The sequence below is a fragment of the Meleagris gallopavo genome, chromosome 2 (assembly GCF_905368555.1).
Source record: "Meleagris gallopavo chromosome 2, MGAL_WU_HG_1.1, whole genome shotgun sequence".
Taxonomy (NCBI): domain Eukaryota; kingdom Metazoa; phylum Chordata; class Aves; order Galliformes; family Phasianidae; genus Meleagris; species Meleagris gallopavo.
In genome coordinates, this window is record NC_139405.1 from 30,125,605 (window position 1) to 30,144,617 (window position 19,013).

General features: G+C 50.5%; 1 protein-coding gene across 23 annotated transcripts in view; it reads right to left on the reverse strand.

The window, feature by feature from the left end:
* Window positions 1–19,013, reverse strand: part of RSPH9 (radial spoke head component 9) — an 80,349-nt gene that overhangs the window by 3,538 nt on the left and 57,798 nt on the right. For 10 of the 23 annotated variants that reach the window (XR_014882085.1, XR_014882086.1, XR_014882084.1 and 7 more), the window contains one exon: window positions 9,399–9,526. The exons of 5 other annotated variants lie outside the window; for them this stretch is intronic. The gene's annotated coding sequence lies outside the window, so the exon portion shown is untranslated. Of the gene's footprint in view, window positions 1–9,369; window positions 9,527–19,013 lie in introns of all 23 variants that reach the window. 8 more of the 23 variants (XR_014882079.1, XR_014882074.1, XR_014882067.1 and 5 more) reach the window with 3 other exon arrangements.

A 19,013-nucleotide genomic window follows, 5' to 3' on the forward strand; every position in this document is an offset into this window, starting at 1 on the left:
CTCGGGACAGGACAGGTAGGCAGAAAAACAGACAGACAAGCATCAGTCAGGCGTACAAACCCTCCTGCCTTTTAGCACCCAAAATGGAGCTGCAGTTGGCTACAGGCCTCTGGCAGCCCGATGCCCACGTCTGTCGCACACCACTGCCCAGCTGCTGTGTTTGCCCTGACACCCCCTGTGCACAGCCGGACCCCCACCTCACCCTTAGTCAAAGGGTCCTTTCTTATTCCTCCATCACCTCCCATTTCCACGCATTGCTGGCATTCAAGGCAAATATTTCTCCCACCCTCGGCCAACTCTTCCCCCCTCCTTGCTTTACGGAGGCCCCTTTATCAGGCAAGGCCACGGCGAGCCAGGCAAACATTACCTCAGGGGCACTGTGAATCGGGGCTAGGGGTGTGAATAGGTCCCACACATTCCCTCCAGCCTCTTCCCTTTCCTATAGCAACCACGTCGGGAGCCGGCAGGTCACACAGCCCCTCCGTTGTGCAGCCGGGGGCCAGGGGGGCCGAGGGTTTTCCGCCCCGTCTGGAAGCAGGCTGCAGGACGGGGGTAGCTTCCCAAATTGCATGGGACAGCACAGTGGTACTGTGCAAGGGGTAGCAATGGGGTGCCAGGAAGAGAAGGAGTGTGGCAGATGTTTCCATCACCTCCTGGTATCACTGCAGGAGTCCTAGGAAGAAACTCTAAGAGCAGACCTGTCTTAAATAAACTAAAATAACATTAACAGGGTAATCTTCCTTCTTGGAAGCAAGATGAGATCCTGTCTATCCAGGGTACCAGAGCAGATTTTCTGACTGAAGGCCTCCAGAAGAAGGAAAAGAACCTCAGGGTGTTGGTCAGTGCTTGGCTGAACACAAGCCAGCAGTGTGCCCAGGTGGCCAAGAAGGTCAAAGGCACCCTGGCTTTTATCAAAAATAATGCTACAGCAGGAGCAGGGAGGTGATCATCCCTCTGTACTCAGCTCTGGTGAGGCACGCCTTAAGCACTGTGTTCAGTTCTGGGCCTCTCACTACAAGAAAGGGACCCCGGAGAGCATCCAGAGAAAGGCAACAAAGCCATGAAGGGTCTGGATCACAAGTCTTATGGGGATTGATTAAGGAGATGGGATTGTTCAGTCTGGAGAAGAGGAGGCTCAGGGGAGACCTAATCACTCTCTACAACTCCATGAAAAGAGATTGTGGGGAGGTGGGGGTCGGCCTCTTCTCCTAAGTAACTTTGATAGGACGAGAGATAACAGCCTCAAGTTGTGCCAGGGGAGGTTCAGGTTGGATATTAGGAAGGATTTCTTCTCAGAAAGAGCGGTGATGCAGTGGCACAGGCTGCCCAGGGAGGTGGGACAGTCACCATCCCTGGAGACGTTCAAGAGCCATGTGGATGTGGTACTGAGGGACACGGTCAGTGGGCATGGTGAAGATGAATTGGTGGTTGGACAGGATGATCTTAGAGATCTTTTCCAACCTTAATGGTTGTATAGCAGTGGATAAACTCCCCACAACTGGTGGCACATGCAGGTGAGCTCGGTGCAGTCTCCTCCTCTATCACACCCAGGTGTGGCAGGGTTTGCTGCTTTGCCACTGCCAGAGCAGCCACTCCTGGAGCTGATAAGGCACTGAGCTGCCCTTGCAGGTATTCCTGCAGGGTCTCACCAGTACCATGGCAGCAGTGCTTGCTCTTACGTTACAGTTTGGGCCACATTTACTGTAGTCCTCTACTCCATCCTCTGCTCTGAGACACTTCCCCAGGAGCCATTTCAGTCATGGGGACAGCAGACCGCTGGCAGAGAATGGCCATGGAGGAGTGCAGTGCTCACAGTGGGATCAGCTGAGCCCATCAGAGAGCTTTCAATCTAAAAACAGAGACATTAAACATTGATTTGTATTCCAGGATGGGAAGTAGGATGAGTTTATAGACATATAAACATGAAAGACAATCTACTCGGGCATCATCAGCTCTATCTGGGTGATGCAAGTCTATTTCTCTCCAAAAACATCACAGGAAGGAACTCCATCCTTAGGTTGCTTGCTCCAGCATTAGTTGGATAGTTTTTCCTAATATCATATCTCAGACATTCTCAGATTCTTACACGTGCTCAGCCTCATACCAGCTGGAGCTTTTTCAGGACCTGTGGCTTTACTCCTAAGTATAAAGGGAAACTGTCCATTTGAATTCTTCTGTTTCCAAAATGAGTGTGTTGTGGTTACTTTACCAACATTTTTTTTATGTCACAGTAGTAGTCAGGCCCTAGGAATTGTTCAGATAGAGAGGAAAGCGTGGTCTTCCCAAAACCTCACCACATGATTCATGGAGCAGTAGGCTGCTGACAAAAGGTGGGTAGCAGGGAGCTGATCACCAGGAAAGTGATAGTGATAGTGACTAATATCCTGACAGCCAGGAGCTGTTTTGGCTCCTCTACCCACAGCTGAGACCCTCCATCACTCCTGTGGTTTCACAGTCATATATTCCACTTTCTAAAAAAGCCTTTGCTCTCCCTCAAAAGCTTGTGCAAGGCCCACCCAAACAACGGAAGAAACTCATTGACCAAAGGAAAACTGATTGCACCCGAAGCGCTGACACACGCACCGCACAACCCAGCCAGAAGCTGAGCCTGAGTGTTTTTCTCCACTCTTGGACTCTTGGGAACTTCACAGCTCAGCAGCAGGATGGAAATAACAGAGAGAAAGGCGTGTTTTTGTGTGGACGAGTGGATAGAAACCTTTGAACAAGTTCCTCTGTCCTCTATCAGTTGAGTGAGAGAATGGGGTTTGTCCAGAGATCTTCTCGGATGAAGATAAACTATCTGCCACCTTCTGCTGGTTCAAGGATGGCCAATTCCCTCTTTGTTGTACATAGCCCTTTGGGTCTACACCCTGTCCACTTTTCTAACAAGGAGTCAGCCTCTGTCCCACAGCCCAATGTCTATGGTGATGACAAGCACACAGCAAGGCCTGTACCTGCCAAGTGATGTAGAAAACTAGTCCTCTAGCCATGCAGCACAGCCACTGCTGGCCATGGTGTAGGGAAGAGGCTGGGGGACGGCAAGGAGCTGGCTGTCAGCTGTAAGAGTATATGGACCTTCTCCCCACGGGCTTCAGAGGGCTTTGGGAAAGAGGGATCACGAGAAGGAATAGGCCCTGTGCCAGTGATGTGTTCTGGCAGACCCCTGGCTGAGGACTGTCATTCCAGCTCCACAGGATGATGTGATAGGGTATGGCACAGGCATGCTGAGTTATCAGGTGTTATGTCAGGTATAAGACAAAAGTTTGACATAGAAATACCCTTTGGCCTCAACTGAACTCACTCCAGAGCCAGGTGCTGCCCCAACCCAGAGTCATCACATGGGGTGTCCAAACCAGGACCACTTGCATCCCTGGGGAAGGATCTGTGCTGGTTCCCAACCTCTGACAAGCCATCAGCATCAAGGATGACTGAATATCACCACACCGACTGTTTCAGTATGCAGAGCCATACACATTCCTTCCTCCTGACTCTGGGGAAGAAAACTAGGTGCTACCTGGCAGCAGGATGTGCTTTTTGGGGTTGGGATCTTCACCAAGCTGGCCAGTTTGGTACACAGACCCCAGTTCATTCACAGTGCAGCAGGGAGAGCATGCTTTTGACGTGTCCCTAGTCTCAGCCTCAGAGGCTGCTCACTGTTCTTCCACCCTCTGCACACAGAAAGCAAATCCCTCCTCATCAGTTTCCCCCTGGGAGCCAGGGTTAACTACTCATTCACCTGGGGTGATGGGAAAAGAAAGTTGCTGATGGCTGTGTAGGCATCAGCCTCATGCTTCCTGGTGGGAAGAAGGCTAACACAGCTCGTGAGTCAAATGTGCAGCTTAAAGACAAGCAGGAGAATGGCATGGAAGCATTTGCCCAAAGGCCACTTATCCGGCCACCCCCATGCATGCAAAGCCTCAGTTTGAGGCATCTGTACCTCTGCAGGGACACATCCTCTGCTCCCAGGCTGTGGGCAGAGCCCTCTCATTCCAGCTACCTCCTGCCCCCAGCCCTGCAATTGCCTGTGAATTAGGAGCTATTCTTGCTAGTTCTTTGGCAACACAGAAGTTCCCAGAAAAGGCACTTCTCCCCCCAACTTCCTCCCCCCCCAAAAAAAAAGAAAAAAAAAAGGCCCTTCCTGCTAACAGGAACCTTGAGCAAGGCACCCACCTTTGTCTTCCTGCCCCACTGCCACGTACTCTCAGCACCAAGAGCAGTGGGTGATGTTTACAGAACATCTCCTTAAGAAGCAAAGGCGATAGGAAGGTGGCCCAGCTACCAGAGTGGGAAATGCAGTGGTCTGCGAGCAATTGGCCACAAATTGAAGTGGTTTATTTCTGGTAACTAAGCCACAGCAGCTTCCAGTAATGCTCATAAAGCTCCTTTCCGCTTGAGAGATGGTGGCTTCCAGGGGCCATCACAGCTAACTCTCCAGTCTGGCTTCCCTTAAAGCATGCTGGTGGATGCCTGAAGTCAATGAGGGAGTTGAGGCTGCCTAAGATCCCTCATGGGAGACACCAAAGATTTCCTAACAGAACCCAGGAGGCACTTCTACAACTCTGAGTAGTAGCAAGCAAACCTCAGATGGTCTGGCCATCGTCCAAATATTTGGAAAAGAAAGGGGAAGGATGGCTAATAAAGACTACCTGTCCTTGTCATTCCTCAGATCTGCCTCATCTGAACAGAGATTCACAAAGGCCCACTCTGAGCAGATTGCTCACATCACCTCAGTCCCACCAAGCCCAAGATTAGGCAGTGTCAGCTAGGAACAGTTGTGTCTTTCCCTTATATCTGCTCTAGACTTAATGATGCTTCGCATCTGCACTGCCCCGTGGGGAAGCTGTGATGTTGCCTAAAAGACATCTCTCTGGGGAGCTGCAGGAACAAAACTACATAAATCAAAGCCCAATCTTGCCCAGAGCTGTGGTACAACCAGATGACATGGCTTCATGCTATAAAAATGCCACCAGGGCACACCAAGGTGGAGCAATAGAAGCTGAAGTCATGGTCAAGGGAGCTACCACAAACCGTTCTCTTGTTGTGCCAGATCTGATCACTGACCATCTGATCATAGCAGACTGCACAGGGTTTCTCCTGACCACATGGGTCCAGCTCCTCACTGCTGTCTTTGGCCCCAGTCAAAGACACTTTGGATCTTGGCACTAAGTGGCTAAACAGCACCACGTGGGGCATTTGATGGAGCATCTGGCAAACACTGCCTGTTGGTTATTAAAGGTGTGACATACATCCTGCACTTTAGTTCGGCTGGGTTCCAGGGTTGCACAACAATCCCTGTTATCTGCCTGGAGTTTGGCCCCTTGGCATGTCAGCCTGTGCCCCCTTCACCAAAGTCTGAAAGATGTGACAGAGTAAAGTTTATCCGCGTTTCCCTACCCCATTCATTCCAGGACCACACTGACCCTTTTTCCCCCCACCTCAAGCTACTGGCAAGGCCACAGTGCTCCCTTGCTTGAGTTCACTTCTTTTCAAGTGACTCCCTTTTTTACCTCCTTTCCTCTTCATTTTGAGGCTCAGAGCTAATCATGAGGCTCTGATGAGGAAGGTAGCACCAGCACAGGGAAAGATGGAGCAGTGAGAAAAGTTAAAGCCCCTACTCATGCCAAGCACCTTCAATGGGCAGCTTCCAGCCCAGGGAACCCTGTGGCTGTAGCAAGGAGAGAAGGAAGCTCATTCACAGCTGACAAGGAAATTGTGGAAATCAGCATAGAGTACATCCTTACCCCATCCAATTCTGGGCTGTCCTTGGGGCGGTCATTTTGAATACTAAGCTTGTCTCTGAATTCCCTGCCAAGTTTCAGTCATGGGGATGAACAGAGAGAGAAATACATACAGTGAAAGGGGAGCAAGGCAAGGGGAGGGGAGATATGTTATCTTCAGCATGTCAACTGGGGAGAGAAGTGCCTGAGCACAGGAAGGCAAGCAAAGCAATGTGTGCTAGCATGAGGCTTCTCTTCAAAGCCAGCCAGGGACAACACTGGACAAGAATCTGAGGTGCTAAAGCAAGGGCAAAGAGCCCCTGTGGGGAAGGCAGAGGAAGAAGGGAATAAGGTGCATCAGAATTTGTTAGCACCTTCCTCCTCACAGCAAGCAGGAACATCAAGAAGCCTTTCAGCACCAGAAAAGTTAGTGAGGACTGAGAGCCAGCAGAGATAGAACATATGCCATTTCTATGTCCATTCCTTACCCTGGGCTGGGATCCCCTCTGCCAGCTGAAGCTGGTACCTTGGTGGGACCCCCATCACCTTTCCTGCTCATGCCCTCCACATCTGCCTTCCCTGGCACTGCTGCCCTCTCCCTGTATCAGTGTGGGCTTCCAATGAATGAACCTTGAATGCACTGTGTCCTCTGGCAGCGACAGAATTGTTCTCAGCTGTGCTGGAGGTGGCTCCTCAGGCCAAGCATCTCTGTCACACATTTTGCCAGCCCAGGACTCAAGTGCAACCCTGCTGGGCTCCCCCAGACCTGGTCACTTCCCTGCAGACCCACAGCACTGCCCCCTGCAGCCTCAATGCTAGCAGCAGGGTAAGGAGAGCTTTCTGGGGGGAAAAGGGGAAAAAAAAAAATGCAGAAGTTGGCAGAAAGAGATGAGCTGGTGTCATCTGCCGTGTCACCTCTTTGTGAAGGCATGGCTTCCTTTATGTTCAGTTCCACAAACGGCAGCAAATAGTGAGCATTAATATTAATACTGGTGCTTTGATTATTGTTACTAACAACATAGGTGATCTACTCGAAGACTGGAGGAAAGCCTCTCAGCAGATCCAGTGCAGTGAAAGAGAGAATGAAACGCTCCCCAGCCCTGCACAATGCACGAGGAGAGCTGTGCTCCTGCTGTTCCCCTGATTTTGTTCAACCCATGGTGCAAGGCTGCTCTTCACAACATGCCAAAGTGCCTCAGTCCCCGTGCACAGGGCCAAGCCCTTGTGGCAGCACTGAGTTGGCCAGTGAGCTGAGCCAGCGGCCAGCGAGAGGAAATGAATCCCCAGGTCCCTCAGCCACAATGCCGTTAGAAGCTAACGGGGGAAGTTTATTAAAAAATAATAGCGGCGATAAAAAGGAGGCAAGGAAGCTGCTTTGGAAGCCGTTCAACCACGAGGCCCCTTCAAATGCAAACACCCGCCAGCCTCTCCCGGCTGCACAGCACTACGGGCCGCAGCCATCGGCTCTGCTGAGGTCCAGTGCCAGATCACTTCTGATCAAAACCAGCCCCCACCAGCACTGCTGGGAATGAAACACATCCCCTCACCGCCTTCTGCCAGCACTGGTTCCAGCCTGGCTAGCGATGAATGAAAGCATTTCACAGAAGCTGCCAGTGCCGCTTCCCAGCAGTTTTCCTTCCTGCAGCTGGGGATTCCCCAGCGCCTGCCTGAGGCTTGCCCAGTGCCCGCTCCCTGCAAGGCAGCAGTGGGACCCTCCCAGCCTTCCATCCACACTTTCTTTCACTTTGTTTACAAACAAAGCACAATCCAAGGCTCAGGGTGCAGCCTGGGGCTCCCCTAGATATCACAGGAATCAGGTGTGACATCCCCCGAGGAACATGCACCTTGTAATGCTATTTCCTGAGCTCTCCTTTCCCCACGTCCCCTTCAGCAACACCACTGGGAAGGGTGACACCTCCAACACCTCTCTAGCCCATCCTCCAGCTGAGAAGCCAGAGTGTGACCAAGACCCACAAGGGCCTCCCGCTGGAGCAAAGTGCAATGCTCAGTTTTCATTACACTTAGAGCACATCACCCCTAGCAAAGCTCTCCATGCAGGAGAGAGTTCAGCATGACCCAGTGTAGGGGCAGTACATTCAGCTGCGGCTTCTGGGGCTCAAAACGTCTCAGGGCAGAGCCATGGCTGCAGCTGGGCCACCATCAGTGTACTGGGTTTGGCTGGGACCTGCTTGACAAGATGACACTGGAGACAGTGTCCTGCAGCTGGTTAATGCACACTGTCCCTCACACTGAGCCCAACATGCTCACCAATCACCTGTGCAAGCCAGAGGCAGGGCCAGATCAACGTTTGGGAGCCAAAGGTATCTTCTAGTGAGGTTCTCCAGGTGGACCTCTGGAGGGGCTCATGAGCATGAATTGTTCCCACAATGACCAGACCCCCACACATCTCACTGTGAGCACAGCCAGTGCGAGGGCAGAGCATGCCAGCTCAGGTGCCCCATGCATATAACCAGCTTCATCTTGCTGGTCCTGGAGGAGAAGCTACACCAAAAACTACCAGCTAATGCTCACCCAGCAGATTTCCCCTCCCGCATGCAGCTCTCTCTGCCCTGAAGAAGGTGGGCCTGAAGCATAACCCTCATCTCCGAGTGCAAGATTCTTCCCTCAGGCAGGCATGGGCTCTTTGGAAGATCACCATTAGACGCAGGTGAGACTGGATTAGCCCTCACCATCTGCCAGCTCTGGCCACCCGCATCCATTAGGAGCTTCTTCCCTCCCCAGAGGGCTTTCCAGACCCCCCTGAAAGTTTGCCAGGGATGCTGAGGCAGCACCAGAGGTGGCAAGAGCTCCATCCGACAGCCTATGACATACTAATCCTGGGATTAACTGGAGTTCAGAGGTTAATTACAAAGGTGTGGAGAGGGAGGGGGAGAGAAAAGGGGCCACAGAAAGACTCAAAATAACTCTTCCATCTAAGAAACAAGCCTGGACCCAGGCTGCTGCATTTTTAGAAAGACATCATGAAGAAGGCAATGCTCTGAGAAGATACGTTCTCTCACCTGAGGCTGGAGGAATCACCCCAACTTGGTCACCCTGATTCCTGACCCATTCTTGGTTAGCCACCAAGCAGCCCCCAGAACCCAGTTTGCAAAGCTGATACAGCCTTCCCACAGAAGTGTGAGAACTAAACCCACTGGAAACCATGCGTGGCTCCAGCACAACCCAGGCCAAGCAGCAACATGAAGTGGGGACGCGAGGAGTAAATACCGCAGTGGGAGGGCAGCAGGATTTACGAATCTTCCCACCCAGACTGATTTCAGACATCCCTGCAGTGCAGAGAGGCACCATGCAGGGAGACCTGAATAGGCTCCCAGGCTGGAAGCAGCATAAACACTTCAACCTCAACTCATTATCAGAAAACATCACTAATTCACTCCAGCACAACCATCCTAAGTGTGGTTGTCTGGATTCAAGGCCACGAAGCAGCTATATCCACAGGACACTACTGTACATTAAGTAGCTGTATGCAAAGAAAGATGCCCAGGTGCTCTGCGGGCCCCTGCACAACCCACTGAGACTTGCTGACCCCAAGAGGGATGATGAGGTCTCCCCTAAGCAGGGACTCCAGGTCTCAGCTTCAGAGGAGATGATGCCAGCACACCACCAGGTTTCTGGCACGCCCCTCGCCTACCCCATCACTGCCATGTCCCCAAGGATTACATCAGAGGTGTCACCAGTCAAGAACTGCAGCATTTAAGTACACATCTGGAAGGAGTTAGATGACGAGAGCCTCTGCCAGCTGTCTTCATTTAGATTTGTTCATACTTGGAAGCGCTGTGCAGCGTGATCTGTAAAATAAAAAGTTACACTGATTGACATGAGCTGAGGGTTTCCTCCGAGACACTCCCTGCCCCCATCATCTCCGCCTGGGAAGCCAGCATTAACGCATATTACATCCTGGACACCGGCAGCGTACAGCAGAGGAGGCCATGCAAAAACAACGAGGGCGCAGCAGTTAACCATCGCCTCTCTTCCTGCTAGAGCACAGCCAGCCCCAGCATGGGTAGGGTATCTGTGGGAATACTCCCCTGGCTAACACCAGGGCAGCCCTAGTGATACCCCAAGGGGACCCCACTGGGAAGCCAGGACCCATCCCTGGAAGATCTACCCCCTGCTGGGTGCAACAGCACAGGAGGTCCTGGGGGTTGCTGGGCTCCCAGTTCCTCCCCTAAGGGACAGAGGAGACACAAACCCTATCACGACCATAGCTTAGGCATCCCTTACCCTGAGTTTAACTTAAACATTTGCAATACCGCTGAGCTCAGGAAGGACTGCAGAGCTCACCAGGAAACAGATGGAAAGCTCAGGGAACCTCCTGTTTCTATTATTTACACACATTTGTCACCTGAAGCTATTTCTGCAGCTTTGCCTCTGGGTATAGGAGAGATTTGACAAGGTTTGAAGCCAGACAAAAGAGTCTACCAAGAAAGCAGTGTCTAAGCTGTCACTGATTCTTAATGGGTTTGTCAACGCATTGGGATCAGCTGCTCCCAATCTGATAATCTCAGTCCCACACACAGAGCCAGGGCTGCTGGGAAAACAGCTGATCCATTTCAGGATCCCTGGGGCTGAATCCTTCCCTTGAAAAATGAAGAAAGAACAGGACAGGAGCTACCAACCACTGAGATGGAGCTCTACATCCCAAGCAAAAGGATGCTGCTTTGCCAAAAGGCAGGTGGGTTGATAAGGAGGAGTGATGATGGAAGTGTATATACTGAATTACAGCATTGTATCTGTGCAGAGCCTCCTTCTGCTTCTACAGGGCACATCCGATCAGCTCAAAAGCAGCACAGAGTGCTTGCATCAGGGCCTGTGCTATAGCCTCATCTGTGTGACACACAATCTCCCAGCAGGGCTGCCAATGCTGGGCCCCAGCCAAGAGCTTGCATGTCTTCAATTAAAGTCTTTTCTTCCCCATTTTGTTTAAAATTGGGGTTGAGCTGCTTCTAAACAGATGTGTTGGGGTAGCCAAAATATTTGCCTTTATGCTGGCTGCTTGTTTGGCATCCACACGTAGCCATTGCCAAAGTACTTGTCCCTCCCACCCGCTTTGAGTGAGAGGCGGGTTTGGGAGGTGAGCACCCTCCCTGTGCTCACCTAGAGGGCCAAATGCATACAGTTCCACGTTTCTCCAATGTCTTACCTGCAGCCCAGGCAGCCGCCATGATTGTTGGGTGCTGCAGATAAGATACACCGTATGCAGGGAGCAGCACCCCCAGGACATCTGTCCACGTGCTCGCTACAGGCACCAACCCTGCAAAAGGCAGCAAAACACCCCCGGGACTCCCCACCTGCTCAGGGACATTCCTAGAAGAATGGCTGCTCTACCAGCCCCCTGCTGTGGTTACCGTTGGGTGCTCCCAAGCCCATAGCTGTGTTAGCAGCGCTACCAGCAGCCAAGGTTGGAGATGGGGAAGATCAAGGTGACCACCAGTGAGAGAAGCAGGGGCTCAGTGCACCTCCGTCACTCATTCTGGCTCATCTTAGCATGTCTCGGAGATTATTTCCAGCTGCAGGGAAGTTTCTCTGCATGCAAACTCCTGTGCCCTGCACAAAGAAATCCCAGCACCGGAACCTGACCCCCATGACGCAAGGACAGACAGCCGGAGGGGCCGTTTACGTGCAGTCTGTGATGAGGGCTTGCAGGCGCACGGCTTGCCGTGCGGGGCCGGGCTGTGCAGCGTGCAGACACCCTGTGACTCAGAGCATCCTCACCAGCATGGCATCCAGCCCAGGCTGCAGCTGGGGAGCCTGTCTGCATCACAATGGGATGCAGGGGAAGCCCCTGCTGGTCTCACCCTCTCCTTTGAAGGAATAGGATCACCACAACCCCCGTGCTCTGCCCTCCTCATTGGTGCAGACACAGATCCGTTTGGGCAGGCAGAAAGCCACAGCCACTTTTGGGGTCAGGAATGGGGCTGTCTCGCCAGACATCTCGTTTCAGCTCTTCAGCATGCTCTTGTCACCTGCAGAGTTAAACTCAAGCTCCTGCTCACATGAGTGCTCTCAGCAAGGCTCCCCCAGCCCGACATGCCAGCTTGACCCTGCAGCAAGCTAATAACCTGTGGAGAGGGCATTAAACCAACTTTTACGCTTGGGAGCCAGATTCAGCCCTACTCAGTCACGCACCTGAACATCCATCCATGATGCAGACAGCCGTTGCTGCCAGGGCTTTCAGGCTATAAATGCTCCTGGCACATCCCCTGGCCAAGTCTGAGAGGCCACGGTGGGAGGCTCATGTTTTAGCCATCGCTTTTGCTAAGTAGTAACCTGGTGGGAAGAAATGCTGGCACTGGTTCATCCCAACCCCAACTGAACCATCCGTATCTCCTTACACCATTTTTTCTTCTCCCAGGCCCCTGTTGTTTCACTTGTCACTGTAGGTCTGAGTGTTTGGAAGGACCTGAATCTCTTAAGGCCAAAACAATCCAGTCAGGTCAATCTCTAGGTCCCACCATCAGCTCTTCGAGTCCAACTCAGGAGCTTGCTCTTCCTGGAGGCTTCTGTCCCACATATCTCCCAGCAGCCCACTGCTCAGCAGAACAGGAGGGTCAGGAGCTAACCTGGGAACATGTCTTTTGCTGTAGTCTCACAGACTGAAATCATGCGCTTCTAAGATTCAGTTGGTCTCTGTAGGCTTCAGTGCTTCTGTCTGCCACTTCACCGAAGCATGTGTTCTACAGCAACAGACCTGAGCTGACAAGATACCACAGAGCTCAGAAGTAAGAGAATTAGCTTCAATAACAGCTTAAATGTCAAATTCCCCTATGGGTCTGACTTGCAGTGTCCCCCAGATGGAGGCCTGCTCTGGACTTAACATTCAGGTTCTCATACACCTTGAAGCTTCTTGGAGCTCCTTGCAGCCCAAACACTTAGCATACTGGGACCTGCATTTGGCAGCAGAGAAATGCAAACAATGAAATGGGGCTCAGTGGTCAGGAAGAAGGTGCACAACCTGGGTGAAGATGTCTCCATAGCTCCCTACCCATTCCCTTCACCAAGGTCCTTCCTCCACTCCTTTGTCCATTAAAGGTCAGGGAGAGAGGATATCAGCATAGCAGCCCTGGTCACGGTATAAGATCCTAGTTACATCCTGTAGGCCACTCGCTACTCCATCTAAAAACACAGCTTTACACTACAGCTTACAGGAACATGGCTGGGATCCATTTATTCACCAGGTTGAGGTACTTCCTCTCCAGTGCTCCCTGTCTGACACATCAGGAGATCAGAAACTCTCCCTTGCTGTCTGGCCCTCAAGCAAAGCATGTGGGTGCAAAAGGAGTGAGATATAAAGGTGCAAAGATCTGCTGATCCCACAGTCAAGCCACCATCGACTCCTTCAAGGGTGGGCCCTTGAAGAAAGGACACATAACACACCTTTCAGGTGGGACGTGGATGGTCCTCTAAGGGCAGGGCCCTTGTGAGGGTCCCTTCTCAGCAGGGCTTAGTGCCCATACACTACTACTACATACATACTACAGACCCCACAGGAATAAAGGTGAGGAGGGGGAATGGTGGCAAGGCTTTGCCTGATCTCTGGTCACCACCAGCTCACTCACAGCCTTGTCATGGTCCCCCAGACCATGACACTTCAAAGAGTGCTCCCCACTGAACACGCAGCAGGATGAATTCCTTTCTTCTTAGTAGAAATGTCTTGCTATTTAACAAGAATTGCCCCATTTTCTCAGTACCTGGGATTTATGACTTTGATTGCCCAATGCTTGTCTGATGAGCTTGAAAGGAGGAGGAGAGAGGTCAAGCCAGCCTCCCCAGAACTAATGAATATCATCTCAAAACAACCTCAAAGATGTCATGAATGTCTTCCCCGAATCATTCCCTGCTCAACTTGACGTAGTAATCCAGTAAACATGCCAACCATCAGCCCAGCAGTGTCACACACCGTATGTCCCAATTGGTTACTCACATATGCTACTCTTAGTTTTACTTGGGAGCATTTACATCTTCATCACAGCATCAGAGTGGGACTGTTTCTTCCAGTCTCTTCTGAGTCAGTGGTGAGCAAGTGGGATGTGTGGACAGTGTCTGGTGATGGTATGCCATGTATACGCAGATCCGGGAGAATAATTAGGTACATGGCCACATTGTAACCTCAGCCTTCCTCTGTGGCCCCACACTCAACCTGGAAGCCAGGGCAGAGCAGGAAGCTCAGCCCCACTGAACCCAGGTGGAAGACAGCTTTGGTTTGAATGCAGAGCTGGGGAGAGGAACTCTTATGTTCCCTGCAGCCCAAACTGCCCCACGCCTTACAGTACAGGTGAATGATGGTGAGACGATAAGAGAGTGGGAAGGATATCAAATTCCCAAGGCTCAGCACTGCAGAAACAACATTAATAAAAATCTCTACTTAATTTGTATAAGACCCTTTCTCTTTTCTCTACCCTTCCATACCCTCAATCTTTATCTCTTTCTCCCTCTTTGACAGCTCTCCAACCTGTACTCCCAAGAAGAAGGTTATGATAACAGAGAGGCTGGATAATATCACTACTCTGATGCCCAGAAAGCCTTTGGCATGTTTGCTGAGAGCTCTCTCAGGGCAGATGCAGCCTGGGCTCAGGCAGGCTGAGACATGTGGGAGGCTTCCTGCTGCCTGGAGCTCCAACACAGAGGACCAGGATATTCCATCCTTCATGAGGTCGAGCTTCTCACTCTCCGCAGATAACCTCCAGGGGTGAGACAGGGTGTGGTGCCCAAATCCGTAAACAGCCCACATGCATTTTCAGAAATCCCCTCACCATCCTAGCAGTCCTCCCTAACAACATCTGTCAAGGATATCTGTGCTCCCACATATACACTAAGGCCTCTAGGCAAAGCCAAGCTGGGCTGGCAAAACTTGCTTGAATATTTTGGTATGGTACAGCCAGGGACCTCTGGTTTGGAGGCTTTGTGCTATTGTCTTTCAGCAACTCTTTATAGCACAAACATAAAAGCAGAGAGCAGCTCAACTACTGCTCTCTGCAGAGGAATCAGGAGTGTTTGCAGGCTGCTTTCTCCAGCCTGTCTGATCCAACCCTCCCCTTCACTCCTAACAAAAGAAAGGGCTCACTGGCCCCAGCTGGCTTTCCACTCCAGCCATCTTGCCAGATGTTGGTCATTAGCAGGGACCAGCACAAACCATGCCTGGCCTCTTGAAGAAGCCCCCATGCACTGTCAGTGGGATGTGGCTGTGAACAAGGGTGTGCGTGTGCAAGCCAGCATGCGTTCTTACAAGTGTGTCTCCAGGGGCCACAGTAACATAGCCGCTCCTTTGGCCACGCACCAGAGGTGAAACGTTTTTTCTCACACACGCACGCTCTCAGCTTTTGCTCACCCTTGCCCCCTTGCTGTTTCACGAAGCCCCAGACCCAGCTGATTCAACAGCTGAGCTATCTGGAGGCACAGAGCTGGAGGTCTCCCTCCTCCTCAGCTGCACTCCTGTCGAGCACACAGGCTCCAGCTTCTGACTCTGCTTCCTTTTGTCTGCTGTCCTGTTGCAACTCTTTCCCTCGTCAGCCTCAGAAACAAGGAAAGTCCAGCTCTGATTCATCTGCTGTGGTTCTGAGGAACATGAATCCTCAGCTTTCAGTTTCTGGGGATGGAGTGGGATCTGTTTACTCAGGGATGTAAAATGAAGTCATTTTTTTCCCATTTATGCCAACAGCGGAAAACGATTTCAAAGGGAAAGGAGTGGGCTCAGATCTGGCCTCAGACAAAAGCTGAATGAAATCAGATCAGAATCGAAGTCAAACAAAGATTCTGGGTGGTTTGACCATAACACTGCTAAGTCCAGACCCACGTTCTGTGCCTCCACAATCAGAAAGTCCAGATAACTCTCTGTTATGGGTAGGGCTAAAGCCTATGAATCCCAGTTTCTCCTATGAACTTCTGGCCACCCAAACTCACCCCACTATCACTGTTAGGACAAGATTCCACGAGTCCTGTCCCTGGGGCTTGCTTTTATACATTAGTTCAATTCCTCTTCCAGATCTAGGGAAGCCCTGGAGTCCTGCTCCTGTTCTTTGCTTCACTCTTTGGAAGAGGTCCTATTCCACCCATTGATACAGTAGGGGCTGTGGAGGTGTCTGGGACAAAGCAAAAAACAAGTCTGGCTTCATTCATATACATTACCCCTTAAAAGAAAGGACACAAGATCCTCAGCTCACGTCTAGCTCAATTCTAGGTGGATCTGAGGTCAGGTACATCTCAGATAGATGCAGGAAAAACCTTTGATTCAAACTGAATCTACGATAACGTTACCTCTAACGTGTGGGTAGAGTGTTTTTGCCCTCAAAGCTCTATTTGCTCTCAGGTCTTCACCATTTAGCATCTACATGTGGCAGCACAGCTCCTCAGCAGATGCAGATAGAGGGCATCAGGCACTGGGTGACTTCTTAGGAAATGAGAAGATACTCATTGCCCACCCTGCTTACAGTGCCCACTGCAACTGCAGCTCCCACTGCTCAGCTGCGAGGAGCAGCTCTTGGGAGGCAACAAGCAGAGACCTGTGGCTGATAGCTTCAGCATTTCAACACCTCAGGCACAGTGGGTCAGTGGTCCAGCAGGAGGTCTTAGCTCCCAGACGGGGCTCTGCATGCGACAATAACAACAAAAATTTGTTACTGCAGCCCTTGAAGACACAAGAACGCATGCTGGCTTGCACACGCACACCTTTGCCTACAACTTCATCCCACTGACAGTGCATGGGGGCTTCTCTGAGAGAGCAGAGCCATGGAAAACATATTTATGAAAATCTGTGTTGCTAAGCAGACATGCAGCTGGGATTCACACCAGTTGAAATCTCCTTCGATCCCCCTTGGCTCTGTTCCTAGATATAATGAGTTGTACTTGAGGGAGCACAAAGTCATGACTTCAAGGGTCCTGCTGCCAGATTCATGTCCAAAAGAATAGGAGTGGAGGTGATCCATGATCACGTAACTCCCCAGGACTAGAAATGTCATCACTGACTTCACTGGGTGCATTGCACTGCTCTCCAGAACCCCGTAGAGTGACTCGCTGACATCATTTCTACAGCCAAGTTTGGCAGAGGTGGTTGGGATGAGGCCCTCAACAGCCAGCAGGCCAGGGATGGTCTGCATGGTTTCCACATCTGTTAGTTGTTTCTCAGGACTTTGTCATAGCTGCTTAAAAGCCTCAAGTGCTCTCTTTAGCTCACCGGTGCAACAACCGTGACTGCTGCTTTGCACGCAATTTCAGCAGATCTGTCGCAAGACGCCCAGGCTAATTGGGCAACCAACTGGAAATCCTTTAGCTGTTTCTGCTAAAGGCAAAGAGAGATTAAATGTGACCTCCACCTAGAGGACTGCCTTTTTGTTGAATTGGCTATTAAATATAAGGTTTTGTCTGATGCTGAAACACTTTCAATGAACCACAGCAGTATTTTCGACTGGAGACGCATCTGTGCTTCTCCAAATGTACCCAGGCAGTGGGCAAGTGGGACATACAGGCACATGGCAAGAGAGAGGGAGAGGGGAAGGGGAGAGGAAGAGGAAGAGGAACAGCTACATAAGCACAACAGCAGAATGCCGCTCTAAAAAGGATTGGAAGAGAAGAAATAAAGTTTGCTATTGTTAATTAATATAATTACATCCTAGCAGTTGCAGCCCCAGCATCTATAAAACAGACTGTGTGTCACAAGAAGCATCCTTCCAGAAACATAAAAGAATTTCTCCTGGAACTACCATGTGCCATTGGGTTCAGCAAGGGAAAGTGCCAACTCTTCAGTCACAGAATTTTCTGCCTCGCGCTTCAATGACTCCGAAGATATCTTTTTAGCATCTATTCATTTCTTCTTTCCCTTTTCATCATATTTTTACTATTAGCTATGGATAGTCAGGCAGAAAATATTGCACAGTCTGATTTCCGTTACTTACTGTATCAAACTAAGACTCCTATATGGCTTTTCACTTGCATATACTAGTAGGCAAAATGATAACTTTCTGGTATGGTTTCTATCTGAGATGCAGCTGGTGCAAGATGATTTCTAGTCCAGGCAGTGTTCTGGAAAGGAGGCTGACATGCTTCTGCTAGATCTAATCCAGTATTTCTCAGTAAGATTTTTTTCCCCCATAATGAAAAAAATCAACTTACTGGAAATGAACCTTTCTGTGGAAATTTTCCAATGCTAACAGATCATACAGATCAAACTCAAGGGATGGGGGGAGACCCAGATTCAAGATCTGCATCAAATGGATTAGAGAGCCTCATTCATTACACTGCCACGGTTCCTCTGACAGAATGAGACCTGTGCTCAAATCCCTTGCCTAAAACATACTGAATCACTTACACTACATGTCTCTTGGACAGAGAGAGAGCAACTCTATACAGCAACATGAAGGATGAGGAAAATGTCCAGAATGCCAGAGACATGGTCCCTGCTACAAGCTAAACAAACATTTAAACAATTCTCACTTAAAGCATCTTCAAAATCCTCTGTGCCACATTACCCACAGTCTTCTGGGCAGCCACTGTGCTCATTGTGGCTCTCATTGCCTGGCGCATCTCAGGTGCTCTTTCACTCATGAGACTGAGGACAGCTGGAACTTATATAGAGGGAATGGCCTCAAGTTGTGCCAGGGAGGGTTCAGGTTGGATGTTAGGAAAAATTTCTTCTCTGTAAGAGTGGTCAGGTGCTGGAATGGGCTGCCTAGGGAAGCAGTGAAGTCACCATCCCTGGAGATGTTCAAGAAACATTTAGATTTTGTACTGAGAAACGGTTTAATGGGGAACTATTGGTGGAAGGTCGACAGTTGGACAAGATGACCTTAGAGGTCTTTTCCAACCTTGGTGATTCTATGATAAATCCAGTTGTTAAAGAGCTGAAGCAAAGAACTGAGCTCCTGCAGAGTGCCATTACAAGGACATTGTGAGCCTATCCAACATCTCTTGTGATTGGAGTTGACTACCCTTGTAATGGCACCCTGCAGAAGATCAGTTAAGCAGTCAATGAGTCTCCTCATTGCTGAGAAAACAGTGGGACCTAAATCACCCAAGTTCCCATTGGCAACCCAAAAGAGAAGCTAATTTCAGGTGCTTTGGGCTGCTGGAAGCACTAGTATGAGTAATTTAGAACCATCTAAATGCAGGCAGCTATCAGATGAGAGGGATCTTGCCCCTTCCTTCTAAGGAAGGTCTTGGCCATGGGTTTCCACCATCTTCATCCAGCCAAAACTGGTGACTAACACCAGTCTCCCCATCCAGCTGCCAGCACCTTCACTGCTGTTTGCACAACCATTTCTCAGCCTGAGCAACAAGCGTTCT